At 39.8% G+C, this 14,370-nt stretch overlaps 1 long non-coding RNA gene across 1 annotated transcript in view; it reads right to left on the bottom strand.

Moving 5' to 3' along the window:
- Positions 1 to 3,139: 3,139 nt before the first annotated feature.
- LOC130708954 (uncharacterized) overlaps positions 3,140 to 14,370 on the bottom strand; it is a 43,815-nt gene continuing 32,584 nt past the window's right edge. The window contains exon 3 of the long non-coding RNA XR_009009347.1: positions 3,140 to 4,255. This is a non-coding gene — a long non-coding RNA (uncharacterized LOC130708954). The remainder of the gene's footprint in view (positions 4,256 to 14,370) is intronic.

Raw genomic sequence — 14,370 nt, 5'->3', positions numbered from 1 at the left:
AGCACCACTTATTGAAGAGACTGTCTTTTCTCCATTGTATATCCTTGCCTCCTTTGTCATAGATTAGTTGGCCATAAGTGCATGGGTTTATCTCTGGGCTTTCTATCCTGTTCCATTGATCTATATTTCTGTTTTTGTGTCAGTACCATATTGTCTTGATTACTGTAGCTTTGTAGTATAGTCTGAATTCAGGGAGTCTGATTCCTCCAGCTCCGTCTTTTTCCCTCAAGACTGCTTTGGCTATTCGGGGTCTTTTGTGTCTCCATACAAATTTTAAGATGTTTTGTTCTAGTTCTGTAAAAAATGCCATTGGTAATTTGATAGGGATTGCATTGAATCTGTAGATTGCTTTGGGTAGTATAGTCATTTTCACAATATTGATTCTTCCAATCTAAGAACATGGTATATCTCTCCATCTGTTCGTATCATCTTTAATTTCTTTCATCAGTGTCTTATAGTTTTCTGCATACAGGTCTTTTGTCTGCTTAGGTAGGTTTATTCCTAGGTATTTCATTCTTTTTGTTGCAATGGTAAATGGGAGTGTTTCCTTAATTTCTCTTTCAGATTTTTCATCATTAGTGTATACGAATGCAAGAGATTTCTATGCATTAATTTTGTATCCTGCAACTTTACCAAATTCATTGATTAGCTCTAGTAGTTTTCTGGTGGCATCTTTAGGATTCTCTATGTATAGTATCATGTCATCTGCAAACAGTGACAGTTTTATGTCTTCTTTTCCAATTTGTATTCCTTTTATTTCTTTTTCTTCTCTGATTGCCGTGGCTAGGACTTCCAGAACTATGTTGAATAATAGTGGTGAGAGTGGACATCCTTGTCTTGTTCCTGATCTTAGAGGAAATGCTTTCAGCTTTTCACCATTGAGAATGTTTGCTGTGGGTTTGTCATTTATGGCCTTTATTATGTTGAGGTAGGTTCCCTCTATGCCCACTTTCTGGAGAGTTTTGATCATAATTGGGTGTTGAATTTTGTCAAAAGCTTTTTCTGCATCTATTGAGATGATCATATGGTTTTTATTCTTCCGTTTGTTAATATGGTGTATCACATTGATTGATTTGCGTATATTGAAGAATCCTTGCATCCCTGGGATAAATCCCACTTGATCATGGTGTATGATCCTTTTAATGTGTTGTTGGATTCTGTTTGCTAGTATTTTGTTGAGGAGTTTTGCATCTATATTCATCAGCAATATTGATCTGTAATTTTCTTTTTTTGTAGTATCTTTGTCTGGTTTTGGTATCAGGGTGATGGTGGCCTCATAGAATGAGTTTGGGAGTGTTCCTTCCTCTGCAATTTTTTGGAAGAGTTTGAGAAGGATGGGTGTTAGCTCCTCTCTAAATGTTTGACAGAATTCACCTGTGAAGCCACCTGGTCCTGGACTTTTGTTTGTTGGAAGATTTTTAATCACAGTTTCAATTTCATTATTTGTGATTGGTCTGTTCATATTTTCTGTTTCTTCCTGGTTCAGTCTTGGAAGGTTATATTTTTCTAAGAATTTGTCCATTTCTTCCAGGTTGTCCATTTTATTGGCATAGAGTTGCTTGTAGTAGTCTCTTAGGATCCTTTGTATTTCTGTGGTGTCTGTTGTAACTTCTCCTTTTTCATTTCTAATTTTATTTATTTGTGTCCTATCCCTCTTTTTCTTGATGAGTCTGGCTAATGGTTTATCAATTTTGTTTATCTTCTCAAAGGACCAGCTTTTAGTTTTATTGATCTTTGCTATTGTTTTCTTTGTTTCTATTTCATTTATTTCTGCTCTAATCTTTATGATTTCTTTCCCTCTGCTAACTTTGGGTTTTGTTTGTTCTTCTTTCTCTAGTTTCTTTAGGTGTAAGGTTAGATTGTTTATTTGAGATTTTTCTTGTTTTTTGAGGTAGGCTTGTATTGCTATAAACTTCCCTCTTAGAACTGCTTTTGCTGCATCCCATAGGTTTTGGATCATCGTGTTTTCATTGTCATTTGTCTCTAGGTATTTTTTGATTTCCTCTTTGATTTCTTCAGTGATCTCTTGGTTATTAAGTAGTGTATTGTTTAACCTCCATGTGTTTGCATTTTTTTACAGATTTTTTCCTGTAATTGATAATATCTAGTCTCATAGCTTTGTGGTTGGAAAAGATATTTGATATGATTTCAATTTTCTTAAATTTACTGTGGCTTGATTTGTGACCCAAGATATGATCTATCCTGGAGAATATTCCATGAGCACTTGAGAAGAAAGTGTATTCTGCTGTTTTTGGACGGAATGTCCTATAAATATCGATTAAATCCATCTTGTTTAATGTATCATTTCAAGCTTGTGTTTCCTTATTTATTTTCATTTTGGATGATCTGTCCATTGGTGAAAGTGGGGTGTTAAAGTCCCCTACTATGATTGTGTTACTGTCGACTTCCCCTTTTATGGCTGTTAGCACTTGCCTTATGTATTGAGGTGCTCCTTTGTTGGGTACATAAATATTTACAATTGTTATATCTTCTTCTTGGATTGATCCCTGATCATTATGTAGTGTCCTTCTCTGTCTCTTGTAATAGTCTTTATTTTAAAGTCTATTTTGTTTGATATGAGAATTGCTACTCCAGCTTTCTTTTGATTTCTATTTGCATGGAATATCTTTCTCTATCCCCTCACTTTCAGTCTGTATGTGTCCCTAGGTCTGAAGTGGGTCTCTTGTAGACAGCATATTTATAGGTCTTGTTTTTGTATTCATTCAGGCAGTCTATGTCTTTTGGTGGGAGCATTTAATCCATTTACATTTACGGTAGTTTTCAATATGTATGTTCTTATTACCATTTTCTTAATTGTTTTGGGTTTGTTATTGTAGGTCTTTTCCTTCTCTTGTGTTTCCTGCCTAGAGAAGTTCCTTTAGCATTTGTTGCAAAGCTGGTTTGGTGGTGCTGAATTCTCTTAGCTTTTGCTTTTCTGTAAAGGTTTTAATTTCTCCGTCGAATCTGAATGAGATCCTTGCTGGGTAGAGTAATCTTGGTTGTAGGTTTTCCCTTTCATCACCTTAAATATGTCTCGCCACTCCCTTCTGGCTTGTAGAGTTTCTGCTGAAAGATCAGCTGTTGACCTTATGGCGATTCCCTTTTATGTTATTTGTTGTTTTTCCCTTGCTGCTTTTAATATTTTTCTTTGTATTTAATTTTTGGTAGTTTGATTAATATGTGTCTTGGTGTGTTTCTCCTTAGATTTATCCTGTATGGGACTCTCTGTGCTTCCTGGGCTTGACTGACTATTTCCTTTCCCATATTAGGGAAGCTTTCAACTATACTCTTTTCAAATATTTTCTCAGTCCCTTTCTTTTTCTCTTCTTCTTCTGGGACCCCTATAATTCGAATGTTGGTGTGCTTACTGTTGTCCCAGTGGTCTCTAAGACTGTCCTCAATTCTTTTCATTCTTTTTTCTTTATTCTGCTCTGCAGTAGTTATTTCCACTATTTTATCTTCCAGGTCACTTATCCGTTCTTCTGCCTCAGTTATTCTGCTATTGATTCCTTCTAGAGAATTTTTAATTTCATTTATTGTGTTGGTCATCATTGTTTACTTGCTCTTTTTAGTTCTTCTAGGTCCTTGTTAAACGTTTCCTGTATTTTCTCCATTCTATTTCCAAGATTTTGGATCATCTTTACTATCATTACTCTGAATTCTTTTTCAGGTAGACTGCCTATTTCCTCTTCATTTGTTTGGTCTGGTGGGTTTTTACCTTGCTCCTTCATCTGCTGTGTGTTTCTCTGTCTTCTCATTTTGCTTAACTTACTGTGTTTGGGGTCTCCTTTTTGCAGGCTGCAGGTTTGTAGTTCCTGTTGTTTTTGGTGTCTGCCCCCAGTGGCTAAGGTTGGTTCAGTGGGTTGTGTAGCCTTCCTGGTCAAGGGGACTGGTGCCTGTGTTCTGGTAGATGAGGCTGGATCTTGTCTTTCTGGTGGGCAGGACCACGTCCGGTGGTGTGTTTTGTGGTGTCTGTGACCTTATTATGATTTTAGGCAGCCTCTCTGCTAATGGGTGGGGTTGTGTCCTGTCTTGCTAGTTGTTTGGCATAGGATATCCAGCACTTAGTTTGCTTGTCGTTGAGTGGAGCTGGGTCTTAGCGCTGAGATGGAGATCTCTGGGAGAACTTTCACCATTTGATATTACATGGAACCAGGAGGTCTCTGGTGGACAAATGTCCTGAACTCGGCTCTCCCACCTCAGAGGCACAGGCCTGTCACCCAGCTGGAGCACCAAGACCCTGTCAGCGACACAGCTTAGAAGAAAAGGGAGGAAAAACGAACGAACGAAAGAAAGAAAGAAAGAAAGGAAGGATGGAAGGAAGGAAGGAAAGAAAGAAAATAAAAAGAGATAAAGTTATTAAAATAAAAAACAAAAATTATTAAAAATTAAAAAATTAAACTAATTAAAAAAAAGAAGAAAGAAAGAAAGAAGAGAGCAACCAAACCAAAAAACAAATCCACCAATGATAACAAGCGCTAAAAACTATACCAAAAAAAAAAACAAAACGGACAGACAGAACCCTAGGACAAATGGTAAAAGCAAAGCTATACAGACAAAATCACACAAAGAAGCATACACATACACATTCACAAAAAGAGAAAAAGGAAAATATATACATATATATATACAAAAAAAAAAGGAAGAGAGCAACCAAATCAATAAACAAATCTACCAATGATAATAAACTCTAAATACTAAACTAAGATAAACATAAAACCAGAAACCAGTCAGTCTCATACAGAAAAACCCCAAGTCTACAGTTGCTCCCAAAGTCCACCGCCTCAATTTTGGAATGATTCATTGTCTATTCAGGTATTCCACAGATGCAGGGTACATCAAGTTGATTGTGAAGATGTAATCCACTGCTCCTGAGGCTGCTGGGAGAAATTTCCCTTTCTCTTCTTTGTTCGCACAGCTCCTGGGGTTCAGCTTTGGATTTGGCCCCATCTCTGCGTGTAGGTCACCTGAGAGCGTCTGTTCCCACCCAGACAGGATGGGGTTAAAGGAGTGGCTGATTAGGGGGCTCTGGCTCACTCAGGCATAGGGGGGAGGGAGGGGTACGGAATGCGGGGTGAGCCAGCGGCAGCAGAGGCCAGTGTGACGTTGCAACAGCCTGAGGCACAACGTGTGTTCTCCCGGGGAAGTTGTCCCTGGATCATGGGACCCTGGCAGTGGCGGGCTGCACAGGCTCCCATGAGGGGCAGTGTGGATAGTGACCTGTGCCTGCACACAGGCTTCTTGGTGGTGGCAGCAGCAGCCTTAGCGTTTCATGCCCGTCTCTGGTGTCCACGCTGATAGCCGTGGCTCACGCCCATCTCTGGAGCTTGTTTAGGCGGTGCTCTGAATCCCCTCTCCTCGTGCACCTGGAAACAATGGTCTCTTGCCTCTTAGGCAGTATCAGACTTTTTCCCGGACTCCCTCCCGGCTATCTGTGGTGCATTAGCCCCCTTCAGGCTGTGTTCACACAGCCAACCCCAGTCCTCTCCCTGGGATCTCACCTCCAAAGCCCGAGCCTCAGCTCCCAGCCCCAACCCGCTCCGGCTGGTGAGCAGGCAAACATCTCGGGCTGGTGAGTGCTGGTTGGCACTGATCCTCTGTGCGGGAATCTCTCCGCTTTGCCCTCTGCACCCCCGTTGCTGTGCTCTCCTCCGTGGCTCCAAAGCTTTCCCCCCCCCGCCACCCCCCATCTCCACCAGTGAAGGGGCTTCCTAGTGTGTGGAAACTTTTCCTCCTTCACAAGTCCCTCCCAGAGGTGCAGGTCCCGTCCCTATTCTTTTGTCTCTGTTTTTTCTTTTTTCTTTTGCCCTACCCAGGTACATGGGGAGTTTCTTGCCTTTTGGGAAGTCTGAGGTCTTCTGCCAGCATTCAGTAGGTGTTCTGTAGGAGTTGTTCCACATGTAGATGTATTTCTGATGTATTTGTGGGGAGGAAGGTGATCTCCATGTCTTACTCCTTCGCCATCTTGAAGGTCTCCCCCCTTTTTTTTAAATAGACATTTTTAAGAACACTTTTAGGCTCACAGCAAAGCTGAGCAGAAGATACAGAGTTCCCTTATACTGCCTGTTCCCACACATGCACAGCCTCTTCCCCTATCAACATCTCCCACCAGAGTGGTACATTTGTTACAATTGATGAACCTATACTGACACATCATTATCACCTGAATTCCACAGTTTACCTTATAGTTCACTCTTGTCCATTCCTTGAGTTCAGACAAATTTATAATGGCATGTATTTACCATTATAGTATCCTACAGAGTAGTTTCACTGCCCTAAAGATATTCTGTGCTCTGCTAATTCATCCCTTCCACTCTCCTAACTTCTGACAACCACTGATCTTTTTACTCTCTCCATAGTTTTGTCTTTTTCAGAATGTCATGTAGTTGGAATCATACCGTTCAGACTGGCTTTTTTCACGTAGTGATATGCATTAAAGATTTCTCCATGTCTTTTCATGGCTTGATAGATCATTTCTTTTTAGGGCTGAATAATATTCCACTGTCTGGATCTGCCACAGTTTCTTCATTCATTTATCTGTTGAAGGACATCTTGGTTGCTGCCAAGTTTTGGCAATTATGAATAAAGCTGCTAGAAATATCTGTGTGTAGGGTTTTGTATGAACATAAGTTTTCAACTCATTTTGATAAGGAGTGCAATTGCTGGATCATATAATAAGAGTACATTTAATTTTGTAAGAAACTGTCAAACTGTCTTCCAAAAAGTGGCTGTAGCATTTTGCATTTCCACCACAATAAATGAGAGTTCCTGTTGCTCCACATCCTTCTCAGCACTTGGTGCTAACAGTGTTTTGGATTTTGGCCATTCTAATAGGTGTGTAGTAGTATCTTACTGATATTATAATTTGCAATTCCCTAATGACGTATGATGTTGAGCATCTTTTCATATGTTTATTTGCCATCTGTATATCTTCTTTGGTGAGCTGTCAGGTCTTTTGCTCATTCTTCAATTGGGTTGTTTGTTTTCTTATTGTTGAGTTTAAAGAGTTCTTTGTATATTGTAAATAACAGTCCTACATCACATATGTCTTTTGCAAATATTTTCTCCCGGTCTGTGACTTGTCTTACTCTCTTGAAAGACGAGTCTTTTTATCATATGATGAAGGGCCATTCTAGTTCTTTACTATGAACTGTCTGTTCAAATCTCTTGATGGGCTCTATTTTAGAGCCATTTGGTTGTTAGATTCTAGCAGAAATTACCTCTTTCTAAAGTCATTCATGTCTCCACTCACAAATCCTTCCAAACTGGAGTCTCAGATCAACACATACTTTTATATTTATACCTGTGAAGCTAATTCTGAATGAAAAGAAATCTGGTGATAAAACTGTCTTCTGCAAATTCCTAATTTTCAGGCCAATAATTTTTGCTGGCAATAACCACTTACCTTTCACTATCACATAACTGATAGAGAGCAAACTTTTGATCTTTATTGTTATGTCGGAACTGCTTTGTAACAGCTCAAGAGAGCCAGCTGTTCAATTTTTAGGAATTTTGTGAGCCAACTGTTAAACAATGCCATTATTAAAAATTAACTTTTATAAACTTACAATTAAATAAATTACATCACGAACAAAGACAAAAAAATGATCAAAACTCATCACTTCCTTATTCTGCTACATTTTACCATTACCTATGTTCTTGAAGGTATTTACATCAACTATCTGCAGGGTGGAAATCTTATATAACAGTGTGTATTACTGCACATCTCTTCCCAGTTCTGCACTCAATGACATTGCAAAAATGGCCATGGTAGGAGTATTTATCCCTGCAAATGCTACAAATCAGGGCTTTTCTCTCTCCCCCTTCCAGAGGGACAGTTGTTAACCATGAACTAGCCCTCTATTCATTGCTGATGTGTTGGCTAGGGAGCAGACCAAACATGCCACTCACTTATTCAAAAGGAGTTCAGAGTATTCAGTCAACCTGGCTCCAAATTTGCCTCAGTTAATTTATTATTATTATTATTAAAATTAATTAATTAATTAATTTTTGGCTGCTTTGGGTTTTTGTTGCTGCACTCGGGCTTTCTTTAGTTGCGCTGAGTGGGGGCTACTCTTCGTCGGGGTGCACGGGCTTCTCATTGCTGTGGCTTCTTTTGTTGTGGAGCATGGTCTCTAGGCGTGGGCTTCATTAGTTGTGGGGTGTGGGCTCAGTAGTTGTGGCACACGGGCTTAGTTGCTCTGCGGTATGTGGGATCTTCCCAGACCAGGGCTCGAACCTGTGTCCCCTGCATTGGCAGGTGGATTCTTAACCACTGCGCCACCCGGTAAGTCCTGCCTCAGTTTATTAATTTAGAGAAAATGCAACTGAAACTGAAGCAAATTCCTTTATTCCTTAAAACTGACTTTGGGGGACTTCCCTGGTGGCGCAGTGGTTAAGAATCTGCCTGCCAATGCAGGGGACACAGGTTCGAGCCCTAGTCGGGAAGATCCCACGTGCCATGGAGCAACTAAGCCCGTGCACCACAACTACTCAGCCTGCGCTCTAGAGCCCGCGAGCCACAACTACTGAGCCCACACGCCACAACCACTGAAGCCCACATGCCTAGAGCCCGTGCTCTGCAACAAGAGAAGCCACCGCAATGAGAAGCCCACGCACCGCAACAAAGAGTAGCCCCCACTCACCACAACTTGAGAAAGCCCATGTGCAGCAACAAAGACCCAACGCAGCCAAAAATAAATAAATAAATTTATATATATATAAAAAAAATCAGGGGCCTCCCTGGTGGCACAGTGGTTAAGAATCTGCCTGCCAATGCAGGGGACACGGGTTTGAGCCCTGGCCCGGGAAGATCCAACATGCCACGGAGCAACTAAGCCCGTGTGCCACAACTACTGAGCCTGTGCTCTAGAGCTCGTGTGCCACAACTACTGAGCCTGCATGCCACAACTACTGAAGCCTGCACGCCTAGAGCCCGTGCTCTGCAACAAGAGAAGCCACTGCATTGAGAAGCCTGCACACTGCAATGAAGAGTAGCCCCTGCTCTCCACAACCAGAGAAAGCCGGCGCACAGCAACAAAGACCCAATGCAGCCAAAAATAAAAATTAAAAAAAAAAATTAATTAAAAAAAAATTTTACTTTCATCCTGATGCATTCCTGTTTGATTAAATTAGGACTTCATATTTTATATACCAGTGAGGTCAAGCCTTCTTTTGATTTTTTCTTTTGTGTTGAAAAAACAAAATAATACTTGAGATGATTTTATTTTTATTACTATTTTTTTAAATATTTATTTTCTTTATTTTCTTTATCTTTTTTGGCTGTGTCGGGTCTTAGTTGCAGCATGCGGGATCTTCGTTGAGGCACATGGGATCTTTCACTGCAGTGCGGGCTCTTCGTTGTGGAGCGTGGACTTCTCTCTAGTTGTGGCATGCAGGTTTTCTCTCCTTTAGTTGTGGCGTGGGCTCCAGGGTGCGTGGGCTCCAGGGCGCGTGGGCTCCAGGGCGCGTGGGCTCTGTAGTTTGTGGCACGCAGTTGAGGTGCCTGAGCTTAGTGGTTGCCACGCGCAGGCTTAGTTGCCCCACAGCATGTGGGATCTTAGTTCCCCCACCAGGGGTCAAACCTGCGTCCCCTGCATTGCGAGGTGGATTCTTTACCACTGGACCACCAGGGAAGTCCCTTGAGGTGATTTTAAAGAAGAAGAAGAAAAAAAAGAATTAATAAAAATAAAGAAGAGCCCCAGATTTTAAACTCCACTCTCACACAGCTGTTATATTCTTAGACATTTCTTTTACTCTCTCTTTCTCTCTCTGCCAGTATTTGTCCGTAGGCATAGTATCATTTCTGTGTTTGAAATAATGGTATATATTCATTTTCATAGTCTGCTCTTTTTATGTGATTTTACATCATAAGACTTTTCCTTGTGTTAAAGTATAATTTTCAGACTTAAAAGCATGACTTTTGTGCACATGTGTTGTGGTGCAGCCTCTAAAATGGCCCCAATGATTTCTGCCTCCTACTTGTCATGACCTTGTGTAGTCTCCTCACGTTGAGCAGGGCTGCTCTTATTGACTGGCTTCTAAGTGTCAGGAAGGAAAAACTTTTCCTCCACTCTCTTAGGTTTACTAATTGGGAGCCTATGACTTAAACTGATAAAAAAACTGATATTAACAGGAGAAAAGACAAATTTTAAATCCACATATGTTTGCAGGAGCGCACAGAAAAATGTGACTCAAGGGGGCAGTTAGAATTTGGAGCTTATATACCATCTTAATAGGGAAAGGGGAGATGGAGAAAGAGCACTTACGGGAAAACAAATGACTTTTAGAAAAGATAAATGGCCCTTAGGGGAATAGGTGGGAGATAGACTAGTTTTGTTTAGGTAATCTCTTATCCTGGTGCTGACAGCCCTCTCTGGTGATAGGGTCAATCTTCCCTGGTTAAGAAACTCCTTGGAAGAAGATGTATGACAGTTGAGCTTCTTTTGGGGAGGCTCTGCTTTTAGGCAGATAAAGGGAGTTCGGGGTGGGGAAAAACCTGTTCTTGTATCTGTCTGTTATCAAATGCCTTCAGCTCAAAATAATTTTTAGCTGGACCCTTTATAAGGAATAGAATATGGCAGAAATGATGATGTCATATCTGATACTAGGTTATAAAAAGACTGTTGCTTCCACATGGCTATTCTCTCTCTGTCTTGGATTGCTCAGTTCTGGGAGAAGCCAGTTGCCGTGTCATGAGACAGCCCTGTGAAGATGCCCACGTGAGTGAGTTTAGAAGCACATCTTCTGGGACCTGTCAACAACCACATGAGTGAGCTTGGAAGAAAATCCTTTTTCAGTCGAGCCTTGAGAAGACTGCAGTCTCATGAGAGACCCTGACCCAGACCCAGCTAAGCTACTTGCAGATTCCTAGCTCACAGAAATTGTGACATAATAAGTGTCGGCTGTTTTAGCCAGTAAGTTTGGGGGTTATTTGGTACAAAGCAATGAGCGACTAATGCAGGTGCTAAGGATTTTTCACCTAGTTAATTAATATGGGAATCAGTAAGATATTAAGACCAATTCAAAGGAGAATTTGAAGAATAGATAAATAGAGGCAATTAGGAATGATGAAATAAATTTGCTAAGAGATGCAAATCTGATTAATATCTTATAGGACAATATAATGTAATGTTTTGGGTCATCTTTTTACAGAGTAGAAATTAATTATATTTCTATCAGACAAAATTCACATGTATTTTTGTGGACAAAGATCTTTCGCATTACTATCAGTTTTCTACAATTTAACTTCCTGAAGAATTGTAAAACAGCCTAGTTAGAAGAAAGACAATCTGAAGTGCACATCCATATAGAATCAGTTTATCCTCAATTGGTCCCCTAGATAACCTCTAGCATTCCACAGAAACGACACCAGTAATCTCTTCTGCCTATTTTAAAATCTTGGACAATTTTTCTAGACACTTGTTTATACAAAGGCTTTACAATGACTGTGTTTAATGGCTGTATAGTATTCTTGCAATTTGAAGCACCCTAATTTTTAATATTTTTCTATTATTGAAATTTCAGTTGTTTCCAGTTTTTTCTTAGTTACAATATTAGATAGTATTGTAGTATTATTTTATGTAGATATTTTAGTGTTGTAAATAATGATTATATTAATTTTTCCTTAAGATAAATTTCTAGGGGTGGGATCCAAGTGTAAGAACAGAGGGCAGTGTGCTCCATACACTAGTTACCACTCTGCCTCTCTGGTCTGATTCCCTGTTTCCTTACAAGCACTAGGCCATCCAGCAGATGGTTCCGCTCACCTTTCTGCGACTAATAGTACTGTAACCTCTGCCGGGAATATTCTCCCCCCTCTTAGCTAGGCCAGGGATTCTCAGACGGCTTTCAGGGAATTCACAAGCCTCTTGAAATCAAATGCAAAATTTTGTGTGTGTATGTATATGTGTGCTTTTTCTGGGGAAGAAAGTCCAGAGATTTATCACCTTCTCAAAGGCGGTCTGTGGGCTGCTGAAGCTCCAGGTCCAAAAGGGTTTTTCTTACTCCTTCAAGCCTTACTGATCTCTTCCTCTCTAAGAAATATAATATTCCTGATCATTACTCCTTATTTGTTAACTAATGACTTCAAGGAAATTATTTTGTTTCTCCAGCTTTTAGGACAGATACTTTTAAACAGTAGGCATAAGGAGTAAAAGGAAAAAAATGAACAAATCAGAGATAAAGTAGAGCAGACATTTAGGATGATGCCTAGTATGTTTGGAACACAAAAAATGGCAGCTATTATTGGCTATTACTCAAATGCTTATCAGACGAGAGGCAATGTAGCATGGGCTCTGGAGGTCAACTAAGGTTTGAATCTGATTTTGGTACTTATTAGCTGCGTGACCTCGGATGAGTTGCTTAAATTCTGTGTCTCTTTTTCCTCATCTCTAAAATGCAGATAATAACAATTACCTAATTCATGCAAGTGTTGTGATAATTAAATGAAATAATGTATGTAAAGTGTTCTGAATGGCATATAGCACACAGTAAATGCTTGAAAAGTGGTCGCTATTATTCCAGACTAAAGCACTTTCACATATATTTTCTAATATTCACAAAGACCTATGAGGATTTTTTTTTTCATTCTTTTAATTGAAAATTTTCAAACATATACAAAAGTAGGGAGAATAGTATAATGAATCCCTAGGTACCCATCACCCTGTGTCAACGATTAACATATTAGCTAGTTTTGTTTCAACTATACACCCATCCAACTTTCCCCCTACATTTGGATTATTTTGAAGCAAATCCCATCCATCACATCATTTCATTCAGTATGTATCTCTAAAAGATAAGAACTCTTTTAAGAGTTTATTAACCTCTTTCGGGAATTCCCTAGTGGTCCAATGGTTAGGACTCCCCGCTTTCACTGCTGAGGGTCCAGGTTCAACTCCCGGTTGGGGAACTAAAATCCCGCAGTGGTGTGGTGCGGCCAAAAAAAAGAAAAAAAATTTATTAACCTCTTTCAATAGGTTGATTAACTGAGTCTCAGCAAAGTGAAGTAACATTCCCAAAGGGACCGAGCTGGTAAGTGTATTAACCAAAATTCAAATACAAGCCTGACTTCCTTTATGTTGCCATTTACTGACTGATATAAATATTCACAATCTGAAGGTTAGGCATTAAAACTCTAAATTTCAGTGGCTTCCCTGGTGGTGCAGTGGTTGAGAGTCTGCCTGCCACTGCAGGGGACACGGGTTCGAGCCCTGGTCTGGGAGGATCCCACATGCCTCGGAGCAACTAGGCCCGTGAGCCACAATTGCTGAGCCTGCACGTCTGGAGCCTGTGCTCCGCAACAGGAGAGGCCGCGATAGTGAGAGGCCCGCGCACCGCGATGAAGAGTGGCCCCCACTTGCCACAACTAGAGAAAGCCTTCGCACAGAAACGAAGACCCAACACAGCCATAAATAAATAAATAAATAAAATTAAAAAACAAAACAAAACTCTAAACTTCAATAGTAAATCTTAGCATTTTAAAATTTAAAAAGAGAATAGACTTGTGGTTGCCAAGGGGGAGTGGAGGAGGGAGAAGGATGGACTGGGAGTTTGGGGTTAGTAGATGCAAACTATTACATTTAGAATGGATAAACAACAAGGTCCTACTCTCTGGCACACAGAACTGTATTCAATCTCCTGGGACAAACCATGATGGAAAAGAATATAAAAAAAGAATGTATATATGTGTGTAACTGAGTCACTTTGCTGTACAGCAGAAATTAGCACAACATTGTAAATCAACTATACTTCAATAAAAAAATAGAGAATAAAAATAAAATGTCTTGGGAAAAAAATAAAATTTAAGAAGAAATCATATAGCACAGGGAACTCTACTTAATACTTTGTAATGGCCTACATGGGAAAAGAATCTAAAAAAGAGTAGATATATGTACATGTATACTAATTCACTTTGCTGTATACCTGAAACCAACACAACATTGTAAATCAACTATACTCCAATAAAAATTTTAAAAAATAAAAAGAAATCAGAATAGAATAAAAGCATTGGTGTTCAACACTGAGTAGTGATAGACCACAGATTAAGCTCTTATGGATTTATTTTTCCTCTGGTTGAAAGAATTTATCTTGATCTTTGAAGCCATCAAGCACAAAGTGTGAAAGCAGACATCAATTGTTCAGATTTTGTACATAGCGAATAACTGAGCAAATTTTTTCTCCAGCTTTCAGCACTAAAACAAATGCCTGCTGGAAACTACAAGCACTTGCTTGTAGTTTGTCACACTTTCAAAAGAAAATATTCCTAGCAATGTGATTATTTAAAAGGAAGAGTATACAGGCAGAAACTGCATGCAGGGAATTAAAATTATAGTGCCCAGCACCATGACAGCTTTCAACAAATGTTAATTG

This window comes from Balaenoptera acutorostrata, chromosome 9 (assembly GCF_949987535.1).
Source record: "Balaenoptera acutorostrata chromosome 9, mBalAcu1.1, whole genome shotgun sequence".
NCBI lineage: Eukaryota > Metazoa > Chordata > Mammalia > Artiodactyla > Balaenopteridae > Balaenoptera > Balaenoptera acutorostrata.
The sequence above is the reverse complement of the archived record's forward strand: the minus strand, read 5'-3'. Positions and strand labels throughout refer to the sequence as shown.